This window comes from Phodopus roborovskii, unplaced genomic scaffold (genome assembly GCF_943737965.1).
Source record: "Phodopus roborovskii unplaced genomic scaffold, PHOROB, whole genome shotgun sequence".
Classification (NCBI taxonomy): Eukaryota; Metazoa; Chordata; class Mammalia; order Rodentia; family Cricetidae; genus Phodopus; species Phodopus roborovskii.
This window is the reverse complement of record NW_026125281.1, coordinates 30,469,074-30,488,317: the sequence shown is the minus strand read 5'-3', so window position 1 is coordinate 30,488,317 and position 19,244 is coordinate 30,469,074. Positions and strand designations below refer to the sequence as shown.

General features: G+C 36.7%; 1 pseudogene; it reads left to right on the top strand.

The window, feature by feature from the left end:
* Window positions 1–3,963: 3,963 nt before the first annotated feature.
* LOC127233046 (cullin-4B-like) overlaps window positions 3,964–19,244 on the top strand; it is a 38,175-nt pseudogene continuing 22,894 nt past the window's right edge.

Below are 19,244 nucleotides of genomic sequence, written 5' to 3'. Positions count from 1 at the left end.
GGAAGCAGAGAAAAATGGATTCAGGATGTGAAATGTATAGTTCCTCAGAGATCACTATCTTCTCTAATAATTGGGGGGAAAGATGAAGCGTAGGTAGATTTTATAATGACATCAATCCTTGCCATGAATGCTTCACTGGTGATCTAAAACACCACAAAGGCACCAGACTTTTAATATCTTAACAATGGAGATCAGATTCCAACTTATGAAATAGGGGAAGGATTAGCAAAACTTGAGTTCATCCCAGGTTTCTCCAAAGACACTATAGATAACAATGTAATATTTTAAAATGATATTTCTGAAAAAAAAAAATACAGCCTCAAGACAAGTGACTCCCCTGAAGCCTGATAGTTATCCACTTGGGTCTCCAAGGGTGGCACTCCAGTTGGGGTTTAGGCAGTCTGGTTTCTTCTCACCTCTGCCTTGCAGGTAGTGAGCATGAGCTATCTGATCCCAAAGAAAAGTAGGAAATGAATGTATGAAGGAAGTGTAAGGAGAAAGAGAGTGTATCACTAACCCAGGAACTCAAAAGTGTGTTAGTATCTTCAATGGATAAACAAACCATCTTGCAAAATACCTAAACCATCAAAGACAAAATTTTATAATCATGTTTATGGTTAGAAAAAGAAAAGCTCATTTCTCTTTCAGGTGTCTTTTGAGGCTTTCCTTACAAGTTTGGAATAATATAAAAATCATGATTAGAAAACGAGGCACAAGTAATCCTTTAAAATGTTCCTAGTAAAATTTTAAAATTAATTTTCTGGATGATATGTCTAAGAAATTTATTTAAATTATTTAACCCATCATGAAAGAATGGCACTTCCGTATTTATTTTCTTTCCTTTTTTTTTAAAGACATATGCTAAAATTTTCAAGGACTACATAAAGCCTTCAATAGACAGGATGAAGGGAAATAAGCTTATAATATCATAAAAGAGTGTTTTTCCCCTCTGGAAAAAGTGTTCACTACAGAGTAATATGAAACACAATTAAAAATAATCATTGTCCCCTTATGAAAAAAAAATCACAACATGATAGCTAACCAGCTCACATAAATGTACCTAACTTGCTTAGAACATTCTTGGGAATTTCTTAAATGTACCTTTACTTATTTATTTATTTTGAGATTTGCATTATAGGTTCTAGACTATAGAATTTTCACAATCTTTCTCTTACAGGATTTAACTGTTATCACAAATGAATAACAGCCCTTTCTCTTTGTTCCATTCACCTCTTCAGTGCAAATAGCATCCAGGCCATATCAATTATCTATTCTCTTTGATGGCGTAAGAGAGCAAATGATGAGAAATGTGTTCAATATTTTTACGTGCATATGTAGGGTGTGTGCTTCTTTGGGGAAACACATGTTTGTGAGTGTATGCATGCACATGCACTTCTTCAGCTTTTCTTCATATTTTTGTTCACTGCGTTGGGCTTTCTCAGTGGAACCTACAGCACATGATAAGCACTTTGTTCATTGAACTACATCCCCAGCCCATCTGCGGGTTGATATTTGAGGTGTTAAGAAAATCTTGGCAGGTTTTATTTAAATGTAAGCCACATCAAATGCTTCCACTAGAGACTATCGGCGTTATGGGTGTAAAAATTTTCCACATCCAACGTTTGTATTTGTAGATAAAACTTTTTGGGGTAAACTAAGTTTAACAAGTATTTGTATTAGTAGCTAGTCATGAACCCTTCTTGGCAATCATTCTCTAGTTTGTTGTGGCATACAATGAAACTCCTTATCCAATTCTTGCACCAAGAGTACACGAATGGACATATGCTTCTAACCTAGGCAGTTTTAAAGTCAGTACAATCTAATATAATCCAACTCATTAAAGTATCTGTCAATAGGACTTATTAAACCCTTCTCTGCCCTAATCTTGGGTAACTTGTTTTTAGCAAGACCAAGGAATTAAGTACCTATGATACCTCTTAGTACCTATAATCACTCTATCATTTATTTGTAATATAGTCATCTAATCACTTAATTAAGCAGATTCTCTCCTCTCCTTCTTTCTCCCCCTCCTATATATGCAGATAATATACGTAGTTATATACATATATATGCATGCATGCACACAGACATTTATTTATATTTTTCCTATATTCCCTCTAAACAACTTATTTATTAAATACTAATGTAAATTTCTATGTACCTATTTTAAAGGAAATTTATGAAAAGTCCTTAGGGAAAAGTTACAAAAATAAATTTTACTAATACAGTTTCTTACTCTATCTTCCCATACTTACACACCCATGAATTCACCCATACACACTTACATACTTTTTTTTATTGGAATCAGCCACCACAGCTGCCAGGGCCTCGGGGGCTTTAAACATCAATCAGTTTCACAGCTGGAGGCAGAGTGATCTACAGCAATAAAGCTTAAAGTGCTTCCTTTTCTGATATAATTTGATTCTTCCATTAGAGCACACATTTTCCATTTTTTTTTAAGCCAAAGCAAATGTTTTCTGTCCACATCAGGGCAAGTAAACAGTTACCTTAAAGAGGCAGTGGGTATTGCTTCCTAGTTAAGATGCTGGATGGGAGAAAACCCATCCAGCCATCCTTCTGCACTGATAAGCTTTATGCCTTTCTATCAAGGATTTATTTACTTGTTCTCTCTGTCCCCAGAGCACCCAGAAATCATGGATCTGCTGGGCTGCTAGTAAGATCTGCTTTCTGTAATAAAACAGATTACAGTGCCTTTATTGAATATGATCTTGGGGGTTCTAATCCTGCATGAGTCAATGTAAAACAAAAAGGTGCAATGATCATCACTGTCATCTTTTCTTCCTGGGCCCAGAGTGCCTATCTTCAAATTTCTTCATCATCTAAAAAGTAGTGCTTTCATCACAGCATAAAATAAAATCAACCAGAATAGATCTCCTGCTTCTGGAAAAGAGATTAAATGTGTTATTTTAAAAATAAATTGTTTCTTAATTGTCATTTTAGAAAAGATAGCTTGAATTCCACCAAACTGCATAATGGCAGTCATAGGCCATATTCTGTCATTGAGAATTAAGCACTAAATTCATGTAGAGAACATGTCAGAATCTGGCTGCTTTAATTTCTCTCTAAAACATGACAGGAAAGTTAATGTACTTGCTTTTAGATAGAGGCTGCAAAGAATTAAAGGCAAGTATTGTTTTTATATATAAATGAGAAGTTGTATCTCAGCTTGAAATTTCTGGGTCCTGTTTATGGACTTCCTTTGACTCCTCATTCCAGCTAGTGGTTGGCTCCACCAATTTTTGCAGGAAACTATGAAGGTAGTTCTATAGTAAATTTACACTGGTGATCAGAAAACATTAAAGCTAAGTGGATCCCTAAAAATCATTGGCCCAACCATGTCCTATTATCTTTTACAAAGGGAGGCATCTATGAGCCAGGCAGAGAATCTTCATCAGTGATGTAGCAGCCCCCAGAATCTGGATGTTGAGTTGTCTTTTCCAAGAACCAGCAATATAGACCATGATTTTATCATGTCAAAGAGAGGGAAAAGACTTTTCTTTTCAATTCTTAAATTTATGTTCTTCTCCCTGTTCTTCCTAGAATTTTCCTAGTCTGGTTGCATACCTGTTCTCCCTGCCTGGGTACTTGCCAATTAGCTTTTATTCATCAACCAATATAAGAGAAACATACTCACACCGTCAGAAATGCATCTCAGATATTCTGATGTTACCCTGAGTCATGGAGATCCTGCAGTTACATTTCCAAAGGACCAGTCGCTTCATGTGTTCCAGCAGGTCATACATTGAGTGGATGTTGGAGTGTGTCTGGGGTAGCCAAGCTGGACATTCTAGGCCTCTGATATCTGGGATCACCCCACCAGGCGAAAGATGGATACATTTCTCCCACACCTATGATGAGGGGCAGGCCAGTTTGGCGCAGCCATAATACTTAAACATATGGCTCAACACATGGCTCTCATAAGTCCTTGTGGTAACACCGGAAATGGACATCAACACAGATCCAGCTACAGGAGGACCACGGATGAAGAAAGACATGACCATTAGCAGCAGCTTGGGCCCAGATGTCACGATGGGCCCATGTGGCAATACAGGCCTCCTAGATCAGAATGGGCCCGGCAGCAGTGTGGTCCCCAGAGTTGAACATATCCCCAGAGAATGTCCTAGACCCTGGGCAGTGACACAGTTTTCAATGGTAACGGGGTATGAACATCAACACAGACACGGGCTGCAGTAGGTCCACGGACCCAGGCATGACCCCTGTACACAGCTCAAGCCCAGATGTCATCATGGCTCTGGGTAATAATGTGGATCATTCTGATCTATATGGCCCTGGTGGCAACATGACCAGTGGCCACCAGTGTGCCTCAGGTCCAGATTCCGGGTATCTACACAGTCTGCGGTAGCAACAGCGGGTATGCAGACCACTCAAATTGGCATGGTCCCAGCAATGGCATGTCTCTTGGATACCAACATGGTCACAGGGGACAGCCAAGAGCCTGGGCATCTGTGTGGTCTTTGGTGGAAATGGGAGGAGGGGGGCAATACAAGCCATGCATATCAACATGGCTTACTTGGTTGCTGTAAGACAATGAACTCGGACTGACCCTGAGAAGAAGCCTGGTGCTTCTGGTTGGTGGTGACAAAGCAGGTTACTCGATAAGCATTGCCCCCAGTGCAGGGTAGCCCTCAGAAATCAATATGGCCAAAATAATTGAAAATAAAATGAAGAATTAAAGGGAAAAAAAGAAGGAAAAAAAAGGAAGGATGGGAGGGAGGGAAAGAGGGAGAGAGGCAGGGAGGGAGGGAGGGAAAGAGGGAGGGAAGAAGGAAGGAAGGTAGGAAGGAAGGAAAGAAGGAAGGAAGGAAAGGAGGAAGAAAGGAAGGAAGGAAGGAGAGAAAAGAAAAGAAATAAAAGTTCAGATCTTAAACGGGTAAACTTCAGCCACTGACTATGGAGTAGAACACAGAAGTGGCTTAATAAAATACATGAAATTTCTGAGCACACAGTTGCCCAAATGTGCCTGGGACCATTCTGTGCAGGATAGCTCCTAGGATGGAGAACCCTTAGAACAAATCTGAGCAATTTTATTGTCTTAATTTATCATAGCCATATTCTCCCAATATCTGGCTTTGTTTATTACCTAATGTCTGTTCCTTTTTTAATGAACCCAATGTAAGGTAGACAGGTTTGTTACCTCTCTTTTCATCCTGTCTTTAATTCATCATTTTCTCCTTTTTATACTAGAGTGTTTCAATAATTTTGTCAAAAAAAAAAAAATGTATGCTCCAGGAAACTACCTTAATCCTATTGGGATTAGGTTTCCTGATGTAGAACCAGAGGCCTCTAGTTCTTCCTTAGTATCTACTTCAGTTATTTCTCCTAGCCCTTCTCCATTCCTTTGTATGCACCCAATCACCCACCTAATTATCTCAACTAGAAACATTCTTGGGTACCACACTTAGCTGAAATTCAGGTAACCTATCGTTCTACTCCTTCTGCTCCTTTATTATGGTCTGTGCAGAATACTTTTAACCTGGCCACTGCCTCCTCTTCCTAGCCTACCTCCATTATATTTGAACTTAGTGGCAGTTCAAATGTAACCAGAGCAAGAGTTTCTCTATTTCTGCCTATGGCATCCTTCACGAAGTTGGAACCCATGAACTACTTAAGAGAACTACAGAGTTGGCCCTTGTTCCATCTTCAAGCTTATTATCCAACCTACCCTTGCCACTAATCTAGGACTGTTTGGAATCTAAACGCCAAGCCCCAATCCAAATTGAGTTCTAAAACAAGCTGGATTCTAAACCCAGAAAACCTAAAATTACCTCAAGGCTGTATCTATGCTGAGAGAGTAAGCTCCAAAAAAGCCAGTTCATGCACTAGGAACAAATACCAGTTTCTGTTTTTGAATCCATTTTGTGAGTTGTATCTTTGTATTGGGGAATTGAAACCATTAATACTGAGAGTTATTAATACACAGTGTTTATTTGACTCCTGTCTTTTTGTTGTTATGGTGATAGTTTCCCCGTTTTGATGGTTGTTCTGCAATCTCACAGACAATTTTTTTTAAAGTTGAAAATCAGAAATAAAACAGATATCCACATTCTCAAGACCCATCCAATGTCTTTGTACTTAAAATCATATTTGGAACAATTAAACATGTAAAGTATATAGAAAAAAGGGGGAAGTCAAAATATATTTATAGGCCATATAACTTTTATACATAAAATACTCTAAATATCCCATCAGTAATCCACTACAGCTTGTAAACACTTTCAGAAAAGTAGCAGAATAAAGAGGTAACACACAGAAATCAGTAAACTTACATACAAATGGCAAATGTACAGAAGAAGGAATCAGGGAAACACTACATTTCTGGATAGCCTCATAAAATAAAATAACATTTTTTCAAATTCTAACTAAGCAAGAGAATACTTGTTTGATAATGACTTTATAACACTGACATAAAAAAGATTCCAGAAAATCAAAATATTTATCATGTTAATGAATTAATTGCTAGATCTAATATTGTAAAAAGGGCAATCCTACTAGAAGCAATCTACAGATTTGATACAATCCCCATCAGAATTCTAGCACAATTCTACACAGAAATTGGAAAAAAGTAAATTTAAATTTCAGGTGGAAACAGAAAATTCCCAGGATACACAAAATTATTCTGAATAATTAAAGGACTGCTTTAAGTACTGCATCCCAGATTTTAGGTGGTATTACAGATCTATATATAGTAATGAAAAATAATAGTATTGTTTTAAAAATGGAATGGCACTAAAGAACCAGAACCAGAAATAGATCCATGTAGATCAGTGATTAAAAAATAAAAATAAGCAAAGGATAAACAGTGGAATAAATAATAGCAACTTAAACAAATGGGGCTGATGAAGCCGCATGGTGGCATATAAATGAATATATATTTCACTCTATACATCTCCCAATTCCAAATAGCCTAAAGATCTCAACATGAGGTCAGACAACCTGAATTTCACAGGAGAGAAAATAAGGAATATGCTTGAGCTCACTAGCACAGGAAAGGATTTCTGGTGCAGGTGTACAGTAGTCTGGGTGCTAACTCCAATGATTAATAAACTGGATCTCACGAAGTCAAATTTGTCTTCTGTACAGAAAAAGTTGCCATCACTTGAGCAAAGTGGTAGCCTCCAGTATGTAAAACTATTTTTTACCAATTACACACCTAATTATAAAAACAGAGTATGGCATGAAAAAGAGTTCTCAAAATATGAAATACAAATGGCTGAGGAACACCCTTTTAAAATGTTAAACATCTTTAGCCACAAGAAGAATGCCACTTATAACTACTTTGAGATTTCATCTTACTCCAATTATAATGTCCAAAATTAGTAAAGCAAATGACATCACAAATGCTGATGAAGTACCTGGAAAAGTGGAATGCATTGATGGGGAAATGGAAATTGGTATGGTACCATGGAAAACAGTGTGTATGTTTCTTAAAAAGCTGAAAACTTACCTACCACAAGATCGAGCTATACAACTTTTGGGTATATACTCAAAGGATTACACATGTTAAAATAAAGATGCCTACTCATCCATTTTCAGTGCTAATCTAGTCATAAAAGCTAGAAATTGGAAACTGACTAGATGTTTTTAAACTGATGAGTGAATAATAAAAATGATGATGGATAAATATTTTAAAACACAGTGGTATATTATTCAGCTGTTAAAAAAGCAAAATTATGAAATTTTCAGGTAAATGGGTAAAGTTAGACACATCCTAAATATGTCATGAAGACAAATATTGCATGGTTTCTCTTATATGTGGGTATATTATCTTTAAATTTAGATATATGTGTTCAATTTAGAATAATCACAGTAGTTGGATAGCTAGTAAGAAACCAGAGGGGAGGAGGTATCTTTAAGGCTAGAAAATAGTATATAGTATTATAAATGGATAAAGAAAAAACTATGAAAACAAGATTAAATGAGTAGACAGATGGTAATCAATATAAAGAAAGGAATTTTGGAGAAGACTACTATTCCTAAATCCTTTGAAAAGTCATATATATGCTATTACTATAGAGCTCCCTAAAATGTGTAAATATATGAAATAAATTTAAATCAAATTAGATAAGGGAGACATTTCATGCCACCAAGTAAAACTTCCAGTACTGGGAATGGGTTATATATGATTGAACCATTGCTCAAAGGTGTCTACTGAGATCCCACACACAAACATATTACAGGTTATTGGCAACACTCCACAGCATCACAGTAAGGCCCTCTTGCTAAGACAACACTAAATTTTGTCCTCAAACTTGGGTAATTTGAGTTAGTGACCAACTAGAATTTCCCATGTAATTTTTGAGTACTTACTAGCATACATAGCATACATAGCACTCCTCCACTATTGGAGGAGAAAAATAATCATCAGTATCACCTAGGTACAAACCCTTCATCCAATAATGGCACCTGCCTGCATAATACACTGATGTAATAAATGCTCAAAGATTATTGGAACAATCAACAGTATTTATTTTAATTGGGTTTAAGATCCACTCAATGAATACATCTTCTCTGGATTACTGTGTACAAAACTGATGATGTACTCAGACACAAACTAAGTCTTTACAGACAGAAGAAGATATAAATAATTCCCTGCATCCTATTAGATCAACATGGGTTAAAGCTGCATGACAAAAATAAGCACAAAGCTTGAAAACTTGTGGAAACTGAACAAATCTGCTGACTGAAAACTGGCTCTTCCCAGAAATGTGCTCACTCATAAATGGATTTTTTCATAGAGCAAAGGATCACCAACCTACAATCCACGCCGCCAGAAAAGTTAGGAAACAAAGAGGACTGTAAAAAAGATATACATGGTCCAGCACAGAAAGGGAAAGGGACAAGAGCTCCTGAGCAAATTTGGAGCAGGGTGGGGGGTGGTGTTTAAGAGAAAGAGAAGGGGAGAAGGGGAGGGGCAAGGGGAACATGAAGGATCAGGAAGACTGAGTGGGGGAAGAATAGAGGAGAGCAAGAAAAGAGATACCAAAATAGAGGGAGCCAATATAGGTTTAAAGAGAAACCTGGAACTAGGGTAACATTCAGAGATCTACAAGGATGACTTCAAATAACAATCTAAGCAATAGTGGAGAGGCCACCTTAGATGCCCTTCCCTCATAATGCTATTGATGACTACTTTGTATGCCATCCTACAGCCTTGTTTCAGTAGTTAATGTAGGCAGAAACAGACACCCATAACTAAACACTAAGCTGGACTCCTAGAATCCAGTTGCAGAGAGGGAGAAGTGATGAGCAAAGGGATCAAGGCAATGCTGCAGAAACACATAGAAACAGCTGACTCGTATTCCACAAAATTTGAAAATATAAAAGAAATAGACATTGAACCGATTCAGACCCCATGAACTTGGTCTCAGTTAGAAGGCCTGGGCAGTCTAAGGAACCTCTGACAGTGGAAACATGATGTATCCCTGGTGCACAAAAGGAATCTGGGAGCAAATTCCCCAAGGCAAGAGGGAGGGCCTAGTCCCTACTCCAAATGACTTGACAGATTTTGTTGATCCCTCCTGGAAGGCACTACCCTCCCTGTGGAATGGGGGGTGGGCGTGGGGATGGGATGGGAGGGTGGTCGGGGGCATGGAAGGGAGGAAGAGAGGGAGGGAGAGACTAAGAGGAAACTGGGATCTATATGTAAAATAAGAAAAAATTAAAAATATTTTATAATCTAAAAAAAATTAAAAGAAAGAAATTGATTCTTTTTTGATAGGTACCAAATAACAAAGTTAAACTATGATCAGATAAACAAATTTTATAGTTCTATAAACCTTAGTGAATACAAGCAGTCATTAAAATCTCCCAACCAAAAATAGCCCACAGCCAGATTATTTTAGTGCAGAGATCTAAAAAACTTTCCAAGAAGTGTTAATACTCAATATTCCTCACATTATTCCATAAAATAAAAGCATCAGGCACATTACCTTCAGGAAAAGAACAATGATACTCTGGTACCTAAAATTGATAAAAACCCAACAAAGAAAGAAATTATCTCTTATGAACACAGATTTTGAAATACTCAATAAAATATTTGCAAACTAATTCATCAACACATCAAAAATGTCATTTCATCCACCAGATGTAGGGGATGTTCAGTGCATGAAAATCAACAAAGTGCACCATATAAACAAACTAAAAGAAAAAAATGATCATCTAATTAGATGCAGAAAAAGGCCTTTGGCAAAATCCAACACCCATTCATGGTAAAAAGTCCTGGAGAGATTAAAGAAACAAAGGCAGTTAACATAATAAAGGCAGTTAACAACAAGCCTATAGCCAACATCAATTTACAACAAGAAAAATTCAAAGAAATTCTCCTAAAATCTGTAACATGACACTTTCTACTCTCTCCATAACTATTCATGAAGTCTTAACTAGAACAATATAAGTAGTAAAGGAAATCTAGGATATACAGATAGAAAAGGTAGAAATGAAATTAACTTTATTCGAAGATACTATAGTATATGTGAGTGACTCTGAACATAACATCCTACAGCTGATAAAACCTTTCAAAAAAGTACATGAATACAAAATTAAAACACAAAAATCAGTAGACAAATGGACTGAGAAAGAAATCAGGGAAACATCTTTCACAATAGCCTCAAATAACATAAAATATTTGTATGATAAAAAAAAATTTTAAGTCTTTGAAGAAGAAACCCAAAAAGGTATCAGAAGATGGATAGATTTCCAAAATGCTCATGTATTGTGAGATGAACATTATAAAAACAGCCATCCTACCAAAAGAAATCTACCGTCAATTCAATCTTCATCAAAATTCCAATAGAAGTTTTCAGATATTAAAATGAAAATCCTTGGCTTCATATAGAAATGTGAGAAAAACATGATATCTAAAAAATTAACAACCCTGAATAATCAAAAAAAAACTGCTGGAGGTGTCACCATCTACGATTTCAAATTGTATTACAAAGCTATATTAATAAAAATATATATGGAAAATAAATAGACATGTTGATTAATTGAATCAAACCAAAGACCCAACATATATCCATACACCTATAGACACATTTTTTATAACAAGTCATAAATACATCCTGGAAAATGAAGACTATCTTCAACAAATTGTGCTATTCAAATTAGTCACTTGCATGAAGCAGAATCCAAATGGATCCATGTTGATTCTCTGCATAAAACCCAATTATAGATGGATCAAAGACTTAAAAAATCCTGAACCTAATAGAGAAAGGAGGTAATTGCCTGGAAATCATTGGCACAGGACAATGATTTTCTAAACTGAACACTGACAACCCAGGTTCTAAGATCAACAATAAGTTGTACCTCATGAAACTGAAAAACATCTTTAAGGAAAGGGACACGCGCCTTTGGACAAACTGGCCACCTACAGAATGGGAGAAGAATTTTACAAAATCCACATCTCATAGAGGACCAACATCCAATTTTATAAAGAACTCAAGAAACCAAATATCAAAAAACCAGAACTAAACAAGGCTGGAAAAAAAAGTGAATAAAATGCTTCACAATACTTCTTTTATACTCGTCGCTCAGTGTCTAGCCTAACTGTCATCACAGAGGCTTCACTCAACACCTGATGGAAATAGATGCAAAACCCACAGTAAAGCTAGGCATAACTTGAAGGATCTTAAGGAAGAGGAAGGATTATAGGAGCCAGAGAAGTCAAGGACACCAAGAGATTATTGCCAACTGGCATACAGGGTTCATAGGGGCTCAGAGAGACAAAAGCTGCAATCATAGAGCCTGCAAGGATCTCTACTATGTCCTCTGCCAGCATAGTGTTGTTCATCTTGGGGGTTTTGTGAAATTAAAAAATGGGAGTGGGGCCCTTTCCTCATACTGAGTTGTTTTGTCCAACCTAGATATGAGGACTTGTGCCTAGTCTTAATTCATCTTGTTATACCATGTTCAGTTGATGACACTGAGAGGCCTGCTCTTTTCTGAAGGTACTTGCAGGAGCAGTGGATCTTAGAAATCCATACCTGCCACTAAATGGGTGACCAAGAACCAGGGACCTATGATAAAACCAAGAACTACCACTGGTCTAACAAACAAGCAAACAAACAAAATAAATGTAGCAATAAACTGCCTGTTAATGATATTCTGTTATACTCATGGTTTGGTGCCTTATTGAGCCATCATCAGACAAGTTTCATTCTGAAGAAGTTGGGAATAGACACAGAGACAGACTGACATTACAGAGAGAGAGAGCTCTTGGAACACACAGCTCTAAATGGCATGTCTCCATCAAATTCTTCCTCTCAAAGCTCAGGGAGTCCTATGAAAGAGGAGGCAAAAAGAGTGTTAAGAACCAGAGGGGATGAAGGACACCAGGAGAATTATGCCCTCTGAAACTATTGACCAAAATGTATAAGAACTCACAGAGACTGAAGTAGCATGCACAGTACAGACAAGGGTCTGCATCAGGCCTTTTGAAAATATATTCCAGCTTTCAGTTTAATGATTTTGTGGGACTCCTGAGTGTGTGAATGAGTGGTTCTCTGATTCTGCGCTTGGGGCAACTGCTCTTCTATTGAGATGCCTTGTCCAGCTTTATTTTGTCACATTTGTTTGAAATATCTTAGAAGCCCATTCTGTTCTAATGGGAGAGAGAAGGGAATTGTTCCGGAAGTGAGGTGTAGTAAGAAGGAGCTAGGAGGAACAGACAGAGGAGAAACTGTATTTAGGGTATGTCCTATGAGAAAGGAATCTATTTTTAATAAATTGAACAGAAATCTTTACATCAACATTCCTTCCAGAAGTCTTCTCTTTCTGAAGAAGTAAAGAAATTTACAATGTAGTCCCAGGGGCTCCAGAACTAGGCCTCTTCTTTCACTCTGGGATTTCTCACAGTATCTCCTTACCGATAAAAACAAACCAGTTGTGACCTTCTCTTTCCAAAACAAAATACAGATTTCTATAGTTTTGTCACTACTTTATAACTGTATTATTTTCTTTCTCCTCTGCTACTCAAATACATCTTATCTGAAACCACTAGAGCAGAGGCTCTGCACTCTCAACAATGCTTTCTTCTGGGCTCCTATTAAAGTAGCCCTTTAAGCTGTGCTTACAGCATTCAACTGCCATTCTCTTCCTAACTTCCAAAGTCTTCAACATTACTTCAAACCCAACGTGATAAAGTTCTTCATAGCCAAATCATGCTTACTTTCTGGCATTAACTTGTTTTCTACTTACTTTTCTGTTTCTGTGATAAAATTCATTTCATTGCCAAGGTAATGTAAACAAACAAGCAAACAATTGCTCACTTGGGATTATGTTTCCCAAAGTCCATAAGGGTGCAAACAGTGTGGGAGCAGGAAGTCCCTAGAATGGAAGCTTATGTGTATCATTAACCGCAATCATGAACCAGACAGTGAATTGAATGTGGGGCTTTAGACCAGTTGTTCTCAAACTGGGTCATGACCCGTTTGATGGTCGCATATCATATATTTACCCTAAGATTGGTAACAGTAGTAAAACTACAGTTATGAAACAGCAACAAAATAATGTTATGGTCGGGGTTAGCACAACATGAGGAACTGCATTAAAGGGCTGCAGCATTATGAGGGTTGAGAACCTCTGCTTTGGGCTCTCAAAGACAGCCCTCAATCATATATATGTACCTCCTCCAACTGAAGTTTATCATTCAAATCAAAACATACATCCCTAATTGGTACATTCATCCTTCATAGGTTCATATTTTATTTACATTTGGTTCAACTCCTATTGGCCAATAATCCCTAGCATTTCAACACTCATCACCTAACATAATTCAGTGTGCAGTTCGCATGCTACTCCATTTAGTTAATAATGATACTAAAGTTTGTACGTCTGTTTGTTTATTTTCTGTGAGGACTGATTTCCACCACATGCCCCCTATTGTGCAAAGATCAGTTATCACAGGATTGTTTCTTTAGTGACCAAATAATAGGAAAGAGCCTAATAAAAGCCAATGACTTCTACTTGCTCAGTACTCCATATTCTTTTTTATCATTTTATTTCCACAGTACTGCTATAATATGGATCCATCTGATAGATAGTAACATGAAGTTCCATGTGTTTAAGAAACTTTCTCAATGCTTAGCAAGTTCTTGAGCTTAAATCCATTCTCCTTAAGTATCTTTAACTCCTGTAGCTCCTTTGAGAACTGGAAAAGAAAAATGTGCTACATTATATTACAATATGATTTTATAAAATTTAAGTGACAGTATCATTTCTATTTAAGAATTACTGCATCCAGATGATAGGAGTGGAGTGCAATATTTAAGACTAAATATGCTACTTTAACTAATTAATGAGGACTATTTCAACATAATTGTGTGTCTGAGATACAGACTTCCTAATACTGTAGGTGGTCAGAGTTAGAACATAACTGGATTGCCTGGTTCCTGGGCATGACCATGACTTGGGAACATGGAGCCTTAGCAGGGAGCACGAGTGAGCTCTCCCGGGCAGAAGGATGGGTCTCTTCATAGAAATAATACATTTTAAAGAGATTTCTTTTTTCCTTTTTTCAGAGCATTTTTTAAATCTTGGCACCAAAGAGGGGAAAAAAGATATGTCTTTTCTTTGAAATATTGGCTTTTTCTGTAAAGACCACCCTTTCCCCAAGCCTTGGAAACTTCAAACAGCCTGACCGAGAAGTCAGAATTCCTTGGGTTGAAGTTGCTGTTATCTTGAAAGCTGCTACAGGCTATAAGCTGTTAGAGGGTCCTGGAGCTCAGAGTCTGTTTATATTCAATTTTAATAATCTAAATGAAAAGTGGGGAAGAACTATGAGGATGGGGATAAGTGCACACACATGAGCATACCTGTGCATATTATATCTTAAATATTGTATATATTATTTAATTAAATAGGCATCTAATAAATTGACACCTGCTTTAAAAAGGAAATAAACTTTAAATGTAATGTAAATTTTCTTTGAAAGGTTGTGATTAAGCTTTTTAACTAAATATATTCTTGCAGCAAATTTCCTGTGAAATTTTAATTGGATTTTATACATTTTGCTTTCATTTTATGCATCTCACATTTTACTCTTTTACAAGAATTTGACATAATTTCCATGTGTTTTTCTTACCTGACATTATGGCTTAAAAACTTTGACATGTAATAATTAAATGAAAAGCCAAAGTCATTGGTTAGGGTGAATATTAATAGATTTTATTTATTTGTATGCATCTTACCTATGGATATTTTTCAACTCTCCTTTTTGTACTTCTTGCATTATTTATGTATCTGGATCTTATTCCTCTTGATTTCTACAGTTTTTTTTTTTGTTTGTTTTTTGTGTTTTGTTTTTTTTTTGTTTTGTTTTGTTTTTATTTTTTTTTTAAACAGGGTTTCTCTGTGTTGCTTTGGAGCCTGTCCTGGAACTAGCTCTTGTAGGCCAGGTTGCTCTCACATTCACAGAGATCTTCCTGCTTCTGCCTCCCAAATGCTTGGATTAAAGGCATGAACCACCATTGCCGGAAAATTTCTACAGTCTTAAATTGCTCAAATATATCATTATTTATACTTCAATATGCAAATACAGAGGGAATAATTTAGAATGTGTTCTCGGGGATATAGTTGGCATTCCTGAAAGCACACTTAATGTTCATCTGACTTCTCTTGCAAATATGATATCTCACACAGGTGTGACCACAAGAACTTTGCCAAGCAGTATTTCCATAGTTTTTGACCTAGAGATATTTTACTGACTTGTAAAACACCTGTATGAACTCTCCAAACCATTCTGATACAAAGGTTAAGTAATTCCCAGGAATCCAACCCACACAGGGACCCTTGATAAATGACAGAGGTGACCTGGTAGAGTCAACATTTTCCCATTGCTCATATGAACAAATCACCACTGCATCTTACATCTTTAGGGAGTCTGGCCAAACAGATCTTCCAGATGTCTGAGTAGTGACTAGCTTGACCTTCTATTGGCTAACTTTTCATACTTCTTGCATTATTTATGTATCTGGTTACAAATAGGTGATCATGATTTTTCTCTGTGTGCTAGATTACGTACAATGGCAGGAAATAGCTTCAGTTGCCACAAGTTGGAGGTGGAAGATATTGACATCTAGTGGGTAAAGGCCAGAAATGCTGCAAGACATCCTACAAGATAAAACATGATTAATTTCCAAAGAACTTCATAACTCAAAAGGGCAGAGTTGTTGAATTTGATGACCCCTGAAAAAATTTTTAATCCCATGCTGTTTCTTGTGACTCTTTACCATAATCAATTATTGACCTGAAATCTAGGTACACCTCTCACTAGTGTATAGTAGAGGGCAACATCATTCAATGGGAGAAATGGGGAGAGGAAGAAATGGGGTCAGGGGTTGATAGAGAAATACTGTCAGTTGAAATTACCTTCGTTGAGTTGTTAAAAAGAAAACCAACACTTGCCCTTTTAATTTAATGCAAACAGGTTTGAGCCAAAATGATATCTAATGGCAGTGGGTGGGGATGGCACGAAAAAGCATCAGTTGCAGCTCAAAGTGGATGATTATCATAGAAATTCAGTATGAGCAATTTTATACCAAGTTTTCCATGAATGAATTTCTTCTTTTTTATTAGATCAAAACTCCAACATCAGGTTCTAGGGTGAATAGTAACTGTTTTCTCTACATTGGACTCTCTATATATTTTTTATTTACTTTATGTATTTGTTTGTTTGTTTAAGATTGAGGCAAGAGCTTTTCTTTACCTTGGAATTTTTCACAGGGTCTAGCTTGTCTTTGCCCAGTAATGTCCTGTTGTGTTTTCATTATATGTCACACGTGTTGTGTCTGATGTGTCAGATGTCTTTGATCACTAATGTACTGTCTTTTTGAAGAAATGTGGATAGGATGACATATATAATGTAGGTTATTTTGGCATTTAAAATAACATTTCATCATTGCTAAAGATGCATTTTACATTTTTATACCACTTGATATGTTTTAGAAATTTGTTTTAATCAATTTTCAGTTTAAAAACTACCCAGCCATATTGCAGTTAAATAAGGATCAGGATAAACAAATAGGCTGAATAGATGTTTATTCAGGGAGAAATAACTTACAACCTAGACAGATGAACACCAGCAAGTTCCACCGGATGCTCTCCTCTCCACCACCTGCCAGCAAGAGAGCTTTCCCACCTCCTCCTCAGACCTCCTTCCACAGGTCACTTCTGCCCCTGGCTCCACCCCCCAATGGGCGTGGTCAGTGACACAGAAGGAGACAAAGTGAATATCCCACTACAATTCCCCCTTTAGTCTAAAGAAAAGATTTAGGCTTGATACAAAACTATATACAAAACAGTGAATAACAACTGTGCTCTAAGAAAAGGAAAATTGAAAACAAAACGACCTACATATCTAGTCCTAGGGTGAAGGCATAACAGAGTTTACAATAGAGTTGTCCTAAGCTGGAAAACTTAAGTCTAGTACCTTATATATATAAAACTAGGAAGAGAGAATAATCGTTGTGATAATTTAATCTTCAACCTCATCAAGACCTGAGAAGGAAAACAATGATGCTAGGGTAGATAGGAAGTGTGGATGGGCAACTTCCAAAAGGTGCAACGAGGACAGAAACAACAAACTACCTGGACAGTCACCCAAGGTCTCACAGCAGTGTTGGTACACCCAGTTTTGGCTAAGGCCAAGAGTACTTGATAGACCACAACAACAGCAGGGAAGTAAAAAGGCTGTTTTACCCTGACTTGGCAAGTTCCAGCAGTCTTCTATATTTGTCTCCTGCAAGCACATAGGACTGCATGTCCAAATCAGTGGTCAAGGTGGGGTCAATTCTTTGCCCAAGAGGCCATTAGCTGAGGCAAGAATGAACTCCAGTAGGAGCAACAACAGTGTCCAACATCACACCTTAAGACAAAAGCTGAGTTTGTTTTTAACTCTAAAGAAGTAAAACTGCTAATTGATTCTTACAAGAAATTTAGTTTCTACTACTTTTGGCATAAGTATTTTCTGAATAATTGAAACTCTTCTTAATCAGGAAAATTGCCTAAAAGAAACACAGCTCTGGGGAAGTGGTTCTAGAATTTTGACACACCCTAGGAAGAGAAATGCCTTCTTCTTGTTCTGGTATATATTAAAACTACAGTGAAAATAAGACAACTCTTATTTATTTTGGTTGTTTTCAGTTTTGAGTTTAAATTTAAAGATATGAAGCCTGAATAAACTAAGTCCCCCACTTCCAAAGTCAAAACATTTGACTTGAGGATGTGGTGAAATGTACACTTTTCACTTAGAGGAAGAGTAAATTCTGGAAATTCCCTGAATAATGTAATGACTATAACTAGCAATAATATATTATATATTTAGAAATTGCTGTGAGATTGCATCTTCAGTGCTCCTTCCCCCCCCCACACACACATACACACACAATGTCTATGTGAAATGATAAACAAGACACTTACATTAAAATGGAAACATTATATTGGACTGGAGCATATCTAAGTCAAAGAGTACTTGTCTAGTGTGAATTAGCTACTACATTCAGTCCTTAATACTTAAAAATCACTTTATAGATCATAAACATATACAATTCTAATTTTCAATTATACCTTAATACAAGTTTTAAAGAAGTTAAAAGAAATCATAGAAGTCTTCCATTGGAAATGCCTTAGCTTATTATTAATAGATTATTGTTTCCTGAAGATAATCTTCCTTTATTATTGCTTTCTGTTTCCATTTATAATATACAAAAGTCAATCATAGCATAAGATTCAGAACAGCAAGAAGCAGGTAGATGAAGGAAGCATGAAAGTGGGCATGCCTCTTAGATTCTACCTTCTTAAAGTAACCCCGATAGTGCTTCTGACTTCCTGTCTCCTCCATTGTCTACACCTTGAATTCATTCTCCAAAATCATAAGAAGGAGTCAATCATAAGAAAGATATCATAAGAAAGTCATAAGAAAGAATAATCATAAGAAAGTCATCAATGTCTCAAAAGTATCCTGTGGAGAAAAAGAATAACTTCTATCTGTGGTTCTCAACCTATGGATTGTGATCCTTTGGGGTCAAAAACCTATTCACAAGGGTCACATGCCAGATAATCTGCATATTAAATATTTATACTGCATTTCATAATGTTAACAAAACACAGTTATAAAGCAGTAATGAAAATATTTATTTTAGTTTGGGGGTTGCCACAACACCAGGAACTTTAATAAAGGGTCATGGTGTTAGGAAGTCTGAGATCCA